Source organism: Protopterus annectens, chromosome 16.part0, assembly GCF_019279795.1.
Source record: "Protopterus annectens isolate FY-2018-M chromosome 16.part0, PAN1.0, whole genome shotgun sequence".
Lineage (NCBI taxonomy): Eukaryota > Metazoa > Chordata > Ceratodontiformes > Protopteridae > Protopterus > Protopterus annectens.
In genome coordinates, this window is record NC_056750.1 from 63,089,418 (window position 1) to 63,109,092 (window position 19,675).

Sequence of the window (19,675 nt, forward strand, 5' to 3'; positions counted from 1 at the left end):
TTTTTTCTTCTGGTGTTTCTCCTTGTTCATCTTTGTTAATCCCCTGTTTTAGCCCTTCCCCACCAGAAGTAATATAAGTGAGAAAGGAAGTCCCACCCACTTTCTAGAAAATTCTGGAAAAAATATTTAAAGAATTTTTTGATAGAGGTAATTTTAACATGAGAAAATGGGGTAGGGGAACAGTTCATACTAGTAAATGTGGAATGTATAATCAATGCCCTCATATATGTGAAAAGGAGGAAGATTTTTAAACAATATCCTAAGATCAAAGGTGTTTTTGTAAAAGGCAATTGTTTAACTAAATGGGTTGTATACATTGCTTTATGTGAAGGATATTCAGGTTTTTACTTAGGTAAGACAAAGAGAACTAGTTTGTTCCTCATTTACTAAGTTTTATTTTGCTATTATTGACTCAGTTGGCTATAATCCAAGGGGTAGGAATGCCAAAGTGTTGCTAGAAAATAAAGAATTAAAATGGCAGTTATAATTACAAGCAAACTCTTATCCAGGTTTAAATGAATATACTTCTATTCAGTCTGTTTTAATTATGAGGGTGAATGATTTTTAATAGGTTGAAAATTTTAAAAGTTTTATGTTTTGTATTTTGTGTGAGACAGGCTTTGCCTGAATTTCATTATATACTGTGTAATGTTTTTTTCCCACTGTTCTAGGTTAATTGGATAAGTGATTAATTAATTGGTTTTGCATAAAAAAGCCATTTTGGTGATACGGTTTGATTCTGATGAAGTTCTGTTTTGTTAAGGGTGAAAGCACTTAATCAGTTTGGTCATAAATAAATAGGTTCATAGGTTCATAGGTTGGTACTAGGCTATCAGCCCTAGGTCCTATACAAAATATATTTTACTTTATAGAAAAATTCTGTTTGTGGCTTCTGGTTACTATTTTTTTATTTTTTTCTTGGTTGCTCAGCAGTAACCACTCAGTTTTTCAGTTAATAATCTAGAAAATCAAAACTCTCTCATTTGTCCAAATGGGAAGTACAACCTCCTGTTCCCTGATTTAAAAAAGGAATTATCTGAATCCCCTTCTGGGCTCCCTGCTTAATACCAAACTGATTACCCAGGATTAAGGGGTACGGTTACCTGTCAATGTGCCTGCACCAACACTGCAACAGTGACCGCATCAGCCAATATGTGAACCATGGTCACACACACTCCTGTGCAGCTGTTCAGTCACTGTTGGTCACAATGCTAGTATAATTACTATGCCAGATACTGACATGTGCAGAGTACAGTGTTGCCAGATGTTGCGGGTAAACATGCCATTGTATACTTCCATGGCAACAGTGGGTGTGGTAGTGCATTATAAAAGACACACAAAGGAAATATGGAAGGGCATGGTGTGTGCTTTCTGGCCCACTTAGTAATTAGTTTATAGCTGTAGAGTGTTACGAATGATATGTACTGAGTTGGGATTACAAGCAGTAATGTAATCACTACACAACATTACAATAATATAATGCTACACAACATCACACACACATCAACAAGACAAGTGGCATACTAACTTGTACTACAGAAGACCCAGTGAAAGTGCTGTACCCCACACCTCTCAACTGTACAGATTTTCACACAATGTCCGGATTTTTGCCTCATATTTTTGGTCCATTTTTCAGAAAATTGTGGTTTTCTGACAAATTAGTGGCAAATCATTGAAGACTGAAGTTAGAAAATAATGACAGACATTTGAGTTTCAGACTTAATATCCTTCAGAAAATTCATGTTAATGTCAAACCTTTTATTCTATCAACTTTCTAAGTTTGTAAAAGCAATATTTAAAAATTGTCCCTATTTTGGGTCTTTGTCCCACTTTTATTTATGACTTTGTCCAGATTTCTTGCTCTAAGACATAGAGAGGTATGATGTACCCTCAGATGGTGACCCTGCTGATGTTTACCAACACTGTACCCTCAGATGGTGACCCTGCTGTGCCCTCAGATGGTAACCCTGCTAACATTTACCAGCACTGCACCCTCAGATGGTAACCCTGTTGTACCCTCAGATGGTGACCCTGCAGATGTTTACCACCTCTGTACCCTCAGATGATGACCCTGCTGATGTTTATCAGCACTGTACCCTCAGATGGTGACCCTGCTTACATTTACCAACACTGTACCTTCAGATGGTGACCCTGTTGTAGTCTGAGATGGTGACCCTGCTGACATCTACCACCTCTGTATCCTTAGATGGTGACCCTACTGATATTTACCAGCACTGTACCCTCAGATGTCAACCCTGTTTTACCCTCAGAGGGTGGCCCTGCTGTACCCACAGATGGTGAGATGTTGACCCTGCTGACATTTACCAGCACTGTACCCTCAGATGGTGACCCTGCTGACATTTACCAGCACTGTACTCTTAGATGGTGACCGTGCTGTACCCTCAGATGGTGACCCTACTGACGTTTACCAGCACTGTACCCTTAGATGGTGACCCTGCTGACATTTACCAGCACTATTCCCTCAGATGGTGACCCTGCTGTACTCTCAGATGGTGACCCTGCTGTACTGTCAGATGATGACCCTGCTGTACTCTCAGATGGTGACCCTGCTGTACTGTCAGATGGTGACCCTGCTGTACTCTCAGATGGTGACCCTGCTGACATTTACCAGCACTGTACCCTCAGATGGAGACCCTGCTGTACTGTCAGATGGTGACCCTGCTGTACTCTCAGATGGTGACTCTGCTGTACTGTCAGATGGTGACCCTGCTGTACTCTCAGATGGTTACCCTGCTGTACCATCAGATGGTGACCCTGCTGTACTCTCAGATGGTTACCCTGCTGTACTGTCAGATGGTGACCCTGCTGTACTCTCAGATGGTGATCCTGCTGTACTCTCAGATGGTGACCCTGCTGTAGTGTCAAATGGTGACCCTGCTGTACTGTCAGATGGTGACCCTGCTGTACTGTCAGATGGTGACCCTGCTGTACTCTCAGATGGTGACCCTGCTGTACTGTCAGATGGTGACCCTGCTGTACCCTCAGATGGTGACCCTGCTGACATTTACCAGCACTGTACCCTTAGATGGTGACCCTGCTGACATTTACCAGCACTGTACCCTCAGATGGTGACCCTGCTGTACTCTCAGATGGTGACCCTGCTGTACTGTCAGATGGTGACCCTGCTGTACTCTCAAATGGTGACCCTGCTGTACTGTCAGATGGTGACCCTGCTGTACTCTCAGATGGTGACCCTGCTGTACTCTCAGATGGTGACCTTGCTGTATTGTCAGGTGGTGACCCTGCTGTACTCCCAGATGGTGACCCTGCTGTACCCTCAGATGGTGACCCTGCTGTACTGTAAGATGGTGACCCTGCTGTACTGTCAGATGGTGACCCTGCTGTACTCTCAGATGGTGACCCTGCTGTACTCTCAGATGGTGACCCTGCTGATGTTTACCAGTATGAATATGATGAGTTACTGCTTTTTGTGCTGCTTGTTGGCATGTTCATATAAGTTGGGCCCATTTTCACCTGCCTGTCATTCAGGTACACAACTCATCAGTTATGGTACTCCACCTCCATCTCTCATGTAAGCACTCCATGAGTTTTCATTACAAAATGTTACCAAGGCCTTGTCAGTTTGGGGGCCAACGATCTGGGCTACATTGCCTCTCACATATAAGAATTTATCAACACCCCACCAATTTAAACCTGTTTTTAACACTTTTATCTCAATGAGTCAATTGTAAATGTGTAAACTATTATCTTTTCACATACATTTAAATGTGCTTATACATTTAATGAATTATGTTTAGGCATTTACGTCTACTTTGGTTGAGGTCTACGTACAGGCTGGATATGTGGTAAATTAGTTATACTCTTGCATAGTGCTAAATATTGTGTAGCTAATGTTTTTATCTTTTATTTTTTGCAAATTGTAGTTTATTACTCTAACAGCTCTTTGCTGAAAAAGAATTTCTTTGTGCACTTGACTGACCATAATGAAGTGTAATAGTTGAGTTTATTTTCAGGTATATTAAAGTAAAACAACTTGATCATACAAATATCCCTGGGCACATATTATGTAATATTTTTATAAGATCAGTGCCATCTGAGAGTTACCACCTTTTAACACTGTACAGGACTTGTCACGGCATATTGTTTAATGCCGAGTAGCCATGGGTTTCAGGATACTTACCTAAGCTTTGTATTAACTAAATAGAAAGCAAAAACAGAAGCACCCCGTGGGTATTTAAATAGCACCCCGTGGGTATTTAAATAGCACCCCATGGGTATTCTCCACCAGCACCCCGTGGGTATTTAAATAGCACCCCATGGGTATTTAAATAACACCCCATGGGTATTTAAATAAAAAGCAGGATATACCTGCTCAGCTCTACATGAAGTACATGTACTTCTATATTTCTTTTCACCTGAGTATATTGTCATATAGTTTACCCTTTTTTACTGACAAGCTAAGTGCCACAGAACAATTTTTAAATTATTTGTAAGAAGCACATCTTGTTAGAAGCAAATAAATAAATAAAAAAGTACACAAATAAATAAATACATAGTAAAATAAAATAAAATAAAACTACATTGTCCACAAAAACTTAGACAAAATATTTGACTCTGTATTTCAAGAATAACTGGCCCTGGTCCTTTCAAATCAGATATAAATTGGTTAGATAAATATGTGAAATAATTGCAGGCAATAAACTATTTTCTTTATGATAGTGTCTGCTAAGGTGCCCTCCCAAAATGTATTCTCACCATTAACCACCTAAGCTGATGTAGTATAACTGTCACACATATGTGTGCAGCCCATTTTATTCATAATTTTCCACTGACTGGATTTATTCTTTGTGTCAAATGCCTAAGGTACGATCCAGATAAGATATATATATTAGGGTCTTACGTATGTCAACATCAGTGTATTGACACCCTCTCTAAACACAGGCTGTACTGCACTTATTGCACCCTCTTCCTTGATTTCTCGTTAGGTTTCTCTTTATTTTATAGAGTTTTAATGCTGTGACAGGAATAGAGCTTACTTCTAAGTCAGTAGATAAAGTTCATGAATTCAGTATTGCTGTAATCTTTTATGCTTAGCAGGAGTGGTCTTCTTTGCATCTTTATTGTACCCGAAGCTGGCTCCTTATTTAGTTTATATGAAGTTATCGGTATCAGTCGCAGATTTCTCCAATACTGCTCTTGTTTCTGCTTGCATATCCTGGTAGGTTACGACTGTGTCTCAATAAGCAGGATAACTTAATTATTAGATAAAGCTATCCCAGTGATTAATCATACCTTTGTTGTTGTTTTCTGACTACTATATCTGTTTTGTTTGCTTCTGCTTTCTTAACTTTTGCTATCAGATGATCCCATGTTATCATAACTTACTCACTTTCAGTAATTCTTTGTGGCTGATGTTTCCAATGCTTCTCAGCTATTCAAAGATCCAAATAAATTTATTGTCATTTAGGGCCACACAAGTGGAGCCTAAAAGAAATTACAAATGTCAGCTCACGAGAGAAATGCAGTGCAAATAATCTAGACACAGTGGTATCAAAGAATAACATAAGAAAGAAAATAACAACACGTATAACATGCAAGCGGTAGTTCACATTACATAAACACATTGAATACCCATTATCCAGTGATAAATAAATAATAAATACCCACCACTAACCCCCTACACTGTTAAGATAGAGAATAAATAAAGACTAGTGAATAGCAGCTGTTTAGTTACCGTATTGCACTTGTTAACCTTAGACGTGACTCAGTATAGCCATCATGTTACCTAATAGTCATGCTGGCGGTAATTGCTCAGAGCATCAGGATTAAATGAAAAAAGAGTCTTCAGTATATCAGATATTATAGTTGGTGTCCGTATTACTAAGTCTCATAGCTGTAGGATACAAACTGTTCATGAATTTGGTAGTCCTACAGCGGAAGCTGCAGTACGTCCTTCCAGACGCAAGTTGTGAGAACCAGTTGTGGGCTGGATAGGTCGAATCATCAAGTATTTTATATGTTCTCTTTCTTGCTCTTGTAAAGAAAAGCTCTTGAATAGAAGGGAGGTTTGTGCCCAAGATTTTCTTGGCCACCCTCACCACCCTCTGTACTTTCTCCTTCTCAGCAGCTGTGCAGTTGTAGAATCATGCTATAAAGTTGCTAGTGAGGATGCTCTCAATAGCTTCCCTGTAAAAAGTGGAAGAGCAGACAGTGAGAGCCTGGCCTTTCTGAGCTTCTCAGGGGGTGAAGCCTCTGTTGAGCCTTCCTGACTGTATGGTTGGTGTTAGCAGCCCAGGAGAGGTCACCAGAGATGTGAAGGCCCAGGAACTTGGTTGTTTTGACTTTCTCTACTACCTCCCTTTGATAGTGAGTGGCTGGTGAACTGTTGTCTTTTCCTGAAGTCCATAATCATTTCTTTGGTCTTATGAACATTCAGGTCCAGATTGTTTCTGTCACACCAGGCAATCAAAGTGTTCACCTCATCCCTGTAGTTAAGTTTATTCCCACCACTAATGAGACCCATGACTGTGGTATCATCAGTGGATTTTATAATATGGTTTGACTTATGTTTTGCAGTGCAGTCATGGGTGAGGATGATGAAGAGCAAGGGACTGAGCGCACAACCTTGGGGAACACCAGTATTCAGGACTATGTGTTGAGAGGTGTTGTTTCCAGTGCATATTCACTGGGGTCTACCAATCAGAATGTCAAGGGTCCAGTTACATAGGTGCTTGTTTATCCCGAGTTTCACGAGCTTATCCACCAGTTACATCGGTATCACAGTGTTGAATGCAGAACTGAAGTCGATGTACAGCATCCTTACATAGCTGTTCCTCCCTTCTAGGTGTTTTAATGTAAGGTGTAGTGTGACTGATATAGCATCTGCAGTTGATCTATTTGCCTGGTATGCAAACTGGAGTGGATCAAAGGACTTAGGCAGACTTAGGCTATCTGGATGTTGTAGTGTTAGCACAATTCCCAGTGCAACAGCATTGCCACATTGTGCCATTCAGTATACAAACCCTCAGGCATGAGTTTATCACAGCCCACAATAAGTTGTGCAACACTTCCTGGGGTCTGTACTACAGAAACTAATTTGTCTCTATCTCCCACTTCTCTATAGACTTTGTAAATCAGTGTATATATGTTCTGTTGTCCTGAGATGCCATTATTAACCTTTCATTTTGGTTTAAATTCACTCTCCTTAGCTATTCATGCATCAAATCTTGGTCAATATGTGTTTGTTCCAGGAGTTCTTTATACTCTCCATTATAATTGCTGGCTTTACAGTTTTTCTTTCCTTTTTTCTTTTGATCATGTTCTTTATAGTCTTTACTTTGTGTTTTGACACGTTCTGCTGCTCCCAGATTTTTATCTACTTTTGGTTTAACTTCCATTCGTACTGTTTTCTGAAATGCTACTGCTAAGTCATGCTAGTTGCAGCAAATGTCTCATCCTGGAGTTGTTTTCTTCATTGATTATAACTTCCACTGTGCTTGTATATGATGCTGTTAACAAATATGTATGCAGTCCCATGTATGACCGCAGACCTATATATAGTCAGTTTCTAAAAGGCTTCCACCTCCTTCAGAACTTGGGATATATACAATGGCTATGCAGTGTTTTTATGTATAATTTAATAGGCATGAAGCAGTTTTTTTTTGCTTTTGTTTTCTTGCCAACTGATCCAATGCTTTTTTGGGGCCACTCAATCTCACCAAAGCTGTAAGTTGGCATAGTCTTCTAAAATATTCCTTACTACGCTGTGATTTCATTTGTTTTATTGATGAGCCTCCATCTATTCCCAGGTATTTATTTACTCCATCTCAGGATACAGAATGGTATAGCCATTATGAATATCTATATGAATAATTAATGTTTATTTTACCCTTCTTTCTAAAACTAAGATGTCTGGTTTTCCTAACTCTACTTCCTTAACTGTTGGTACTGAATGGTCTCATTTCATTGCAGACATTTAACTCAAGGAAGACCCCTCTTAGTGATTAAAACCTGCTGACTAAAACTAAAACTAAGTTCTGTGCCCCCTGCACCACTATGTGGTGGGCAAGACCCCATCTCCCTGAACTTATGAATAGCAACTTCACGTTTACCTTCACACAAAGAATGGCAGAATATCCGAAAACACAGAAATTATTGTTGGCATATACCTAGGAGCTGCAGAGGCAGTAACCTTCTACAGAAAGCAGTGACTGCCTTGTTCAACACTGGGGAGCTGAAACTGGAGAGTAGAGTCATTGTGGAGATGGGACTCAGGGAAGTGTAGAGAATCTAATGGTCCCATATAAGCGTTACCTCTTCGTGTTCAGTAATTCTTTAACGATCATGTTTCCAGCATTTCATAACTACATGCATATTGTAATCATTCCACACTGTCCAATGTACCAGTCTTTCCACATTATTGTGCCTTTTAGTATTCAGACCCTCAGACATAAGAATATCCCAACCAGCAACTGCAGTATTGCATTACATATATTTGTCTGTATCTCTCACTTTCTTCTAAAGATTCTGTGAATCAAACCACATTCACATTCCATTATCTTGAGCTGCCACAATTAGCTTTGTATCCTTTGATTTTAATTAATCTGCTTAACTATTCATGCATTGAAAATTGTCATCATGTGGTTGTTCCAGGAGTTCTCTAAAATTGCCACTAAAATTGTTGGCATACCAGTTGTCTTTTTTTTTTCCTTTCTTTTGATCATGATCATTATATGCTTTCTTTCAATTATCAACATTTTATCCACTTCTGAGTTGATTTTCATACAGAGTCCCTTCAAAACACTTCAAAACACTGCTGCTAATCTCAGCAAGGTTATCATCATAGATTTAAATGTTATCTTCATGGTTTAGAAGTTTCATTCTGTTTTGGCATTAAGCAGGAAGATATCTGCTGAGATTCTATCTATCCCCTTTTCATATATTTGTAGTTTTATAAGAGAGATACACACACACACACACACACACACACACACACACACACACACACACACACACATATACACAGTGTATATTACACACACACATATATATACACAGTGTATATTATCAAGTGTTCAACTTATTCATGCATCGTGAAAGTCTCACAACTCACTGAAGTCACAGAGGATCGCTCTATGGTGCAGTCAATTGCCAGCTTTCTTTTAACTGACTATAAGACAGTAGTTGTTAATTCTCTTTGGTCACAGTTGTGTGACCATAGAGTAATATACATGTAGGTAGAGTGTGAAAGCCCCCAGACCAGTGAGGGGTATCATATGCTGAAAGTGCCCATGTAAAACACATTTTTCAGTTTAGAAATCTGTTTGGTGATTTTCTGTTCTTAGTAAATTACTATGATCCCTAAAGAAGTCAGGTAGTGGTGGCGTGCATTAGCCGGATGCTTGCGCGTATCGCAGTTTGTGTTTCACTAGTGTTAGGAAGCAGTGGTTTGGAGAGTCAGTTAACTGTGTTCACTTGCTGTAGTGATCCTGCTCATTAATGACCATATATGTAATCATATTGTGCTGTAATTTTAAGTATGGACCATAAAACTACAGGACCATTTATCACAATGAAACCTATCTGAGAATCTTCTTTATCATAATAATGGATAAAATGTTCCTCAGCTCAGTACATAAACATCTACTAATATTAGTTAAACTGTTGCTGTAAAGAAATTGCTTCCTATTATATGCTTTACAGTTGCTTACCTTAGCACTTAACCTGTTGTCCAATAACACTTGATATGTTCCAAGGACCACATATTATTATGGAGAATACCCACTAAGACAGGCAGTATTTCATTTCCCCCACCATCCCAGTACTACACAGAAAATAAATATTGCCCAATATGAGCTCCCCTTGTAAATTACAGCATAATGCAAATGGATTGTACATCTTTGATGGTTTGGTTGTTAAAGACAAAACAAATGAGTAACAATAACAGTAACAACACTATGAAAATAGAGGCAGAACAAATGAGTAACAATAACAGTAACAACGCTATGAAAATAGAGGCAGAACAAATGAGTAACAATAACAGTAACAACACTATGAAAATAGAGGCAGAACAAATGAGTAACAATAACAGTAACAATGCTATGAAAATAGAGGCAGAACAAATGAGTAACAATAACAGCAACAATGCTATGAAAATAGAGGCAGAACAAATGAAATGAGTAACAATAACAGTAACAACGCTATGAAAATAGAGGCAGAACAAATGAGTAACAATAACAGTAACAACACTATGAAAATAGAGGCAGAACAAATGAGTAACAATAACAGTAACAACACTATGAAAATAGAGGCAGAACAAATGAGTAACAATAACAGTAACAGCACTATGAAAATAGAGGCAGAACAAATGAGTAACAATAACAGTAACAACACTATGAAAATAGAGGCAGAACAAATGAGTAACAATAACAGTAACAACACTATGAAAATAGAGGCAGAGCTCCATTACAGACCAGCATCATTTGCATAGACCATATGCTGGCATAGCCTCACCAGAAAAGGAAGGTAATAATTATTTACTTCATGTTGTAAAAATGCAGTTAGGTAATAGCAAGCTTGACATATATTACTCTATTTTGATATTTGGTAAAATTCTGATTATTTTTCAATTTATTATTTATTTATGTATTAATTATTTATTGACATTTGTTGACCGGAAAAGTCCACTGGATCTAGAACTCATTTTCAGTGGAACCCTGGGGAAAAAAGCTCCATTTATAAATTCAAAAAGTATGCTAGGCAATATTATATATACAGCAGCATACAAAGTTTCAGTACAAAAATGCATCAAGAATAAAGTGTTTTTTTGCAGTTCCATGGTCTATATGATTTCCTGAAGATTAATAATATAGTATACAAATCCAAAAAGCATACAAGCCAATATTATTTATACAGCAACATACAAAGTTTCAATACAAAAATCCATCAAGAATTATTATTATTTTTTTTTTTTACAATTCTATGGCCTCTGTGATTTTCTAAAGATTAATAATATAGTGTGCAAAGATTTGCATAGTTTATTTAGGGCTGGTATTGTATATTTTTATTTCCACAAATTATGATGCATGTCAGCACAATATAATGAGATTACAAGCAAAATATATAACGGAGATCATATTCACAGGGAAAGATTTTATTGTCATTAATAGGAGACATGCTGTTTTGATGCGTTGGGCATAGTTTAAGGTGGTCTACAGTTTTATAAACAGCGGCATACTGATTTATTATGACAATGATGTTTTAAAGTAAATTAAGTTTTTCAAAGAATCCAGTTGTGTGATAGAGGAGGTAGGGTGTTCCATGGCTTAGATACAATGTGTGAGTAACAGTCTTTGTCCTGCCCTTTTATTGGGTTAGAAAACCTTTAAGAGTTGTTTGTTAGTGGATTAAAGATTGCTAGTGGGGGTGTAGAAGGGTAGGACAGAAAGGAAAGAGGGGCAGTTATCTTTGTTGTATATTACTTTATGAGCTAATGTTAGCTGGGTCTAATGAAGGAAATGGGGCGAGTCAAGCTATTTCTTTTCCTTAATGGCTAGACAATAGTGAGTTTTATATGGTAGTCCAGTGGCAAATTTTGCTATTTTATGATAGCATGATTGCAGTTTGTTGCTTAGGGATGTATGTAGATTAGTGAAAATGGGGGAACTATAGAGAAGGGATGGAAGTAGAAATGTGTTTGCTAGCTTTATTTTTCTAGGTTTGTCCATTTATGAGTTCTGTCTATAGAGTTTGCCAAATTTAAAGTGTGTTTTTTTTAATTGTTTAGAATATGTCACTCATAGGATAGTTTATCATTGATAGTGATGCCTAGTAATTTTGCTGACTTTACTATTTCAATTTTTGTCCTGTTTTGGGAGTAAATTATAAAGTCATGTGGAGGTGGTATAGATGAGAACAACAGAAGTTTGGATTTTTTAGGATTTAGAAGAAGTTGTGCATCATTTAGTCAAGTTTCTATGTCTGCAAAGGCAATTTGTGTTATTTTTTGAAGGTCAGAAAAGTAATTGGAAGAGGATATAATTGTAGAATCATCGGTGTATTGGATGATTGAAATTTGAGAGGACTGAGTGAAGATCATTTATGAACACATTAAATAGCAAAGTCTCAGAAATGTCCCCTGTGGGATGCCTGTTTTATTGACTATGTATCCAGGTTGTTTATTTTGCCATTTAACTGATAGTTTTCTGTTGTTGAGATGGTTAGAGAACAAGGTAAGGGAATGTTGGGAGCATCCTAGAACCTTAAGTCATTGAATTAGTTTAGCATGTGATACTGTGTTGAATGCTTCAATTATTTTGTGTCAATTTCCCTTTCTAAACACTGTTAAAGCAAACTGATGCCATAACAAAAAAAAAAAATAAATTATCTGTGGCATTTTAATCATATTTGGAAATCTTCAGAAACAGTTTATTAAACAGACTTCTTAATACTTAACAATCTTATACAACTAGTCAAAGAAGTAACAAGACCTAATCCACACAGCAAAACGTCATCACTATTATATACAGCAACTGCTAACATTCCATACAAACCACAACATCTAGCTATTTTACCAAATACACAAAGTGACCATTGGCCTGCCCTGTATCAGTCATCTTTCAAATCCCAGAAATTGCCAGCGAATCCAATTGCTTATTTTTCATTTCCACAAACAAAACCTTGGCAACATGCTAAGTAACAAACTCTTGCAAATGAGAGGATCCCTCAAAAAAGAGGCAGAGACTGCCACTGCTATCTGTAACCCTGAAGGATTATTTTCAGAACCCATCTGTTTAAAACTATCTGTTACCAAAGAGAGAGAGAGAGAGAGAACTAAGTGTTCAGACTTTCTGGATGAGCTAAGGGTTTCCCAGGATGAGAATGGGAAAGGGTATCTTATAGAGAGTCATATGGATTTATTACACTGTCTTTTATTCAGGGGTGCTTTTTTATTGTTTTAAACTTCCCTGCCATTGGTTTTTAAACATTTGCTTGCTGTAATTGTTTATTTTACTTTTTGAAAGGCTGTAGGGGTAACATTAACCCCCTTGACAAACCTGGAAAAGGAAGACTGAAAAATCTGAGAGGTCCCTTGAATCAGCTTCCCCCTCTCATCACACCTTTTAAGGACCTCTGCAGAAGATGGCTCAAAAGCTCTCTGTCCAAGGGAGAAATCAAACTTTCAGCTTTGACATCTTCTGAAAGTTTTTTGAGTAGGCAACCAAGCAAACCTCCTCATTACAGTTCCAGTGGCAGCAGCATGGAAGTGGTATCAGCAGAATCATATGCACATTTCAAACAGTGAGCAGCACATGAGATACAGAAACAATAAGGTTACACAAAGAAGTTTCTTTTTCCTCAGAAGAGGAAATAGATGGTATAACACTCCTCATGTTCTAAAAAGAGGCACACAGAAATTTTAACACGAGCTCGATAGTTAAGAATTACAAAATAAATGTTGCAGAAGAATACACTTTTTTTCAAATATTTCTAAAGCTTTCACATCCTTGGTAAAAGACACGGGATTGGTATTAACCAGATGTTTAGCAGCAGCTGGGTTCACTAGAACAATAACTGCAGTATGATCTGAAGATTGAGAACATTTAAAAAATCCGTCTGCTTTCTTTGCCAGTAGTACGCTGGCTGTCAGGTGACAAAAACATCCTGCGATGCTGAAAAATAACTGCAATTACAGTAGGTAACGGTAAAGCAAATCTATCTGTAATAAATCATAATACTTCTTAAGGGGCCATGTAATATCATTATGTTCCCACTGAAAAAAAATATTCATTTTGGAAATACTTTCAGCGAAACAGAATCATTCAAAGGGACTGACTGAAACCATATTCTTCATAATCTAAATTAGAAACCTGAGGAGACAATGTAGCATCTGTCCTTTTACAATAATTTTGTAGTTTAAAAACTTGAACCTCTTCAGAAAATGAATATTCCTTTCATTCTTTTACCAGGAAAAGTTAAACTGGATGGGTAAAGAGCCTGAACTAAAAGCTGAGCAAAGCCCAATAACTCACTCACTCCTGTCCAAAGTGACTTGAGACAGGAGAATATGTATGTCTACATTTTGCTTCTTTTTGACATGTATTTCTGAAGAAACAGACCCATCTTTGCCAGGAAAACCTCCCTAAGGATAGGCATTGCAGTCTGACTAGGCAGGGAGGTATTTCTTTCCCATTCTAGGATCAACAAGAGTGGCTCTCTCTTGCCCAGCAAGGGCACTCCAACAAATGCAGAGGATGTGTGTAATCCTCGGTCTATGGTGGCAGTAAGGATTACACCAGGGGAGCAAAGGAAAAAGATGAATGGTCTGAGAAATAGTCACAGCAGAGTAATCTACCTGCAACTAAGGCACTTTAGTAGCCTACTGTGGTGGCAAAGGGTGTTTTTTACTGTATTTCTTTTAATGACAAGAAGAATGAAGAACCAAGAAACCGGTAAGATGTTGCATAGTTAAACCAAAAAAGATACCAGATCCCCGGTGATGTTTGGCAGCAATACTTGGCAAAACAGGTATTAGTAATCAAATAACTTGTTCTACCAAAGTAAACACAATAAAGAACATTATCATCACTTACCCTAGCCCCAAAAGTAAAATAAGACAAGTTTTACTGCAGGAAAAGGAATTTTAAATTAGTTCAAACAACTTTTTTCCAAAATGTAAAAAGTAACGTTTTGTTTACAAATTGATAAAAGTCATGTGACTGTCAATAAAAGTACTTTTTCATAGCTTAAAAAATATATGTTCACAGGAAACATTCAGTTTCTGTCAGAAAATCAAATGTGGAAGGCTTTCCCCTGAAGGGAACTTATCAGCCCAGCAATGGAAAGTATTAGGCAACTGTCACGCTGTAAAGCACAGAAGAGAAGCATTATTTGGCAGCAAGAATGCTCTAAAGGGCTTGGCTCTCAAACTAGTGCTTTTCTTCATCTCAGCAGGAGTTGAATAATGATTTGGGCCAGTGGAAGGTGCCCTGAGGCTTTGCCAGCTGCTGTATCCTAAGCAGCATATAATCTGTATAGCTAAAGCTATTGTAGCATTTGAACATCTCCTGTTATGTTAAGTTCACCTTACACAGCTGTACTTCCCAGTCACTAACAAAATGGGTGAACATTCTAGGAGTGCACAGTTGCTGCAATAATTAAACAGTCATTTTGTTTAAAGAAGAAAGTGGTTATACCTAACCAACAGTGTCACTGAAGGCTATAATATTTTTTAAGTGTCAGGGTTCTTTATATGGGGCACTGATTGATAGAAGTTTGCTGTGTGAGCTAATAAAATAGGGAAAACCATCCTTTTCTTTTGGGGGGGGGGTAAAACAGAAAATACCCCATCTTTGTTTCTGACCACCCTGTTCAGCTTACAACCTATAAACTCTTTTGTCTAGAACTTAACATGAGGAGTCTTACAACAACAACAAAAAAAGCAAATGGCTTCTGTTCATATTGTTGTGCTTCCTTTAAAAACTGGAGTGGATAGTTGGATGTGACAGTGAGAAAAGAACGTACAGCTGACAAGATTTGAGTAAAGGCCATTTATCTGTTCCTAAATCGCAGATGGACATTCTGAATGGTATTAGAATGTATATGGCACACAAGTTTTATTTGATAATCAGAGTAATATTCATGACCAACCAGTATGCACTGTATTCTACTTTTAATTGTTTACATATATATATATATATTTATTTTTTTTTTTTTTGCAGATTCCTGAGCCAAAGTTTTCTCCTCCTCACTGATCAGCATTTCAAATATTTCAAATCAGAGTTTCTGTTTGTCATTATAATTTTGCCTTTTGTTCAACTTTATGACTAAATTACTCCTGAATGAAATAAACATATACTGACTTGACATACGTGTGAAGCTGTGAATTTATGTAATTTTATATTAGCGTGGGATTTAAAACAGCACAAGAGCATTGAAGTATGTATGTGTGTGTGTGTGTGTGTGTGTGTGTGTGTGTGTGTGTGTGTGTGTGTGTGTGTGTGTGTGTGTGTATATGCATTATATTTTAATTATTTTATTCTGATCCTCCTCTTGATGAATGAGTTTAACAACCCGGCCACTCTACTGAACATTCACCCATCCTGGTTGAGAGCTCTATGTCACATTTATTCTTTGGGATTGAGGGCTGAGCATACAAGGGTCAGTGAAGATATCATTGAGAAGGACTGGGTTTTGTCCTAGGTCCTGCACATGCACATTAGTGTTTAAGAGTTTATCATGTATGAGCTAAACAGACCATGCCAGTGTGTGATATGTTAAATTCTTCCTCCCCCATAGATATGTACCTCCTTGTGGTCTTGATTCTATGGCAGAGTATACTACAGGCACATGCTTCTCCCCTCCCCCTACCAGAGGTGAGCAAGCTAAATCTCTCCATTCCTCTCATCCCTATGATACCTCCAGCAGGTCCTGCACAAAACATCTACGACCAACAAATCTAAGCATAGCAAGCAATTCAGATACAAAATAACACGCTGGACTTGTAGAAACAAAATTTTACTCAAACAAAGCTTTCAGGAACACAATTCCCTTCATCAGTGTATAAAAAACAATGTCAAATCTTCTATTTAAATACTAAAACAAGCAAGATCACATGGTATGAGCTCCCCAATAAGAATACAGACATAATTAAAAACAATCAATACATCACAAAGCAATTAATACAAAGTTAAAGTGCACTTAGTAGCAGCTTACTTGAGACATTTGCTTTAACCTCAAAACTGTTTTTAATGTAACCATTTGTTTAAGCCAGGAAAAAAATGATCGTTCAAATGCAAGATCCATTCATACTCCATCTGTTCTAACTTGTTATTATGGTCACCTCCTCTTATATTTTTTACTAAAGTTTGCATCACTATGAACCTATATGTATGCTTTGGACCACTACCTAAAACATGCTTAGTAAGGTGATTGGTTAATACTTTCTTTCTAATATCTGAATGATGCTCAATAATATGGTCCCTTAACCTCCTAGTTGACTTTCCTACACAGAAGGAGGGACAAAAAAAACAAGTCACTGGATATACTATGAAAGTTGTGTTGCATGTAGCAGAGGACTTGAACAAATATTAATTTTTAGTTACTGGGTGAGTAAACTCACTCTCCTGACTTATAAACTTACAAGTAGAACAATATAGACATGGAACAGTTCCTTTCTTATTAAAATTTACATGGGGAATAGTTAAATTCATATCCTTGTAACAGAGAAGTTTTAAATTCTTACTATTCCTAAAAGCAAATTTGGGTCTATTACTGATATACTTATCTATCTCTGGCATTGTTTGTAGTATAACCCAGTTCTTGGCAATGATACCCATTACAGCATGTGAAGCTCTACAATAGCTCATAATATACTTAAGCTCTAAGTTTTGCTTACTACTGGCTCTGTTGTTCCCATCTATTGAATTTGAGAAGTATGTTTTAGCACTATTGTCTCTTTCACCTAAAACTTCTCATTTTATATTTTCCAAAAGACGCTCATCATAGCCCCTTATTTTAAAATCAGACAAAATCTCATTCATTTGACAAAGGCATCTATCCATATCAGTATTATTCCTACTATCTCTCAAAAGTTGTTGTTTTAATATTCCCCTAAATATACGTCCCGGGTGCATGCTCTTCCGATGTAGGTACCTATTCGCCTGCATATCTTTTTTGTAGATTGTAGTATCAGTCATATTCCCATTCTTAATGAAGGAAACATCTAAGAACTGTATATTGTCCTTGGAGAAGTTCATCTTAAATTTCAAAAAGTTTGTCATGGTGTCTATGTAAGACACAAACTTAAGCAATTCCTGTTCATTGCCATCCCATATTAAAAAGACATTGTCCACAAACCTCTTAAAGAATGTAATCTTGTTATAATACCATAAATCATTATTAAAGATAAATTCAGATTCCCATCTACTCAGGGATAGATTTGCATAAGTGTTGGCTACAGATGTCCCCATGGCTACCCCTGAGGTCTGATGGAAAAGTGGCTTATCAAACAAGAAAGCATTAGTCATAAGGATGATGTCTAGCAACTCGCAGATAGTTTCTATCTGTCTTGGGGTATGTCTCCCATGCCTAACCATACTCTCATGTACTACCTCTATTCCATAATCATGTGGGATGGAGTCAAAAGAGAAATTATATCTAAGGTAACAAAGATAAAGTCTGTACTTTGATTCAAAGTGTACCAAACATAAAGTTTCTGCAAAAAGTCCCCGGTATCTCATATAAAACTTCTTACATTTCCCAATAATAGTTTCAGGCTACTTTCCAAACACAACGAGATGAGTTCTGTGACCAATCCCTTTCCAGAGACCATGGGCCTCATTGATGGATGTGTCAGGTTTATATGCACTTTGGGAAGTGCATAAATTACAGTAGTTAAGGGACAAGATATAGTAAAATAGTTAAATAATTCTAGCATAATATCACTCATCAGTTGCAAGTCATAAACACAACTATTCACTCTAAAAATCAAATGTTTAAGACTATCAAGATCAATTTTATGAAACACAGTATTATCAGAAAGTAAATCATTCATCAACTCAAAAATAATCATTTTACTTAAAGTAACAACAGCACCCCCTTATCTGCTTGTTTAATCAAGACAGGTTCATTTTCCAATTGCAGTAAAGAAGAATACTTTTCTTTGGTAAGATTATATTTTCTTGGGCACACTCGTTTTTCATACATATCCCTTATTTCTTTCTCACAAACATTATGAAATGCAAGCAAAACAGGCATATATATTGGTATAAAAACACTAAGGTTTCTTATAAATGGTTTAGCAGCTTCAGTATCTTTAAATAATGCTTAAATGTATAATCCACAAAGGATCCATGTGATCTTGCTTGTTTTAATATTTAAATAGAAGTTTTGACCTTGTTTTTTATACACTGATGAAGGGATTTGTGTTCCCGAAAGCTTTGTTTTATTAAAATTGCATTTCTACAAGTCCAACATGTTATTTTGTATCTGAATTGCTTGATGAGCTTAGATTTATTGGTAGTAGATCTTTTGTGCAGGATATATTTTACTTGAAGATCTCTACTGAGCACATTTTGTGTGGTGCCCTCCATCCTTTGTGGATTATATAGACTTATACAGAGTTTATAAGGACATTATGAAAAACAAGAAATGTTTGACTGATTTGTTAAGGGTATGTACTAACTCTCTCATATCAGGGGCTACAAATTTAATGACAGATAATACCAGCACTTTAACTGTAAATGCTGAAGAGTTTTCTGTGGATGTTAAAACCTTGGAGAACAAAGTACAACAATATAAGCATTTGCAATGGCAATGCTTAAGCTTTCAGGCATATTTAGAGTTGGGAATTGTACCAAGGGGTCTCCGGATACTAAAAATGCCTACTTATCATAATTTGTATCCGGATCTCCTAAAAAAAGTGGCAGATGTTTAATTTAAAGTTAAGTGCAGATTATATGTCTCTCACGAATGACTTTTTTGAGCCAATTGAGAGATATATACAAAAAGAGATCTTAAAAGATGAAAATGATATTTCTAATATGCCTGTTTTCAGGGACAATATTCTAATGTACGGTGATATGTTAGAACGTTTGCATATTTATAAGGTTCAACTGGAAGGCATTAAAAAATGGAAACTACAAAGAAATATGCGTGATTTTTGATGGGTAACATCTTTTCTTGGCCAAAAACA

At 37.0% G+C, this 19,675-nt stretch overlaps 1 long non-coding RNA gene across 1 annotated transcript in view; it reads left to right on the forward strand.

Annotated features, from left to right (window-relative positions):
* Positions 1 to 15,846, forward strand: part of LOC122791062 — a 32,936-nt gene extending 17,090 nt beyond the window's left edge. The window contains exon 2 of the long non-coding RNA XR_006363066.1: positions 15,702 to 15,846. This is a non-coding gene — a long non-coding RNA (uncharacterized LOC122791062). The remainder of the gene's footprint in view (positions 1 to 15,701) is intronic.
* The last annotated feature ends 3,829 nt before the right edge of the window (positions 15,847 to 19,675 follow it).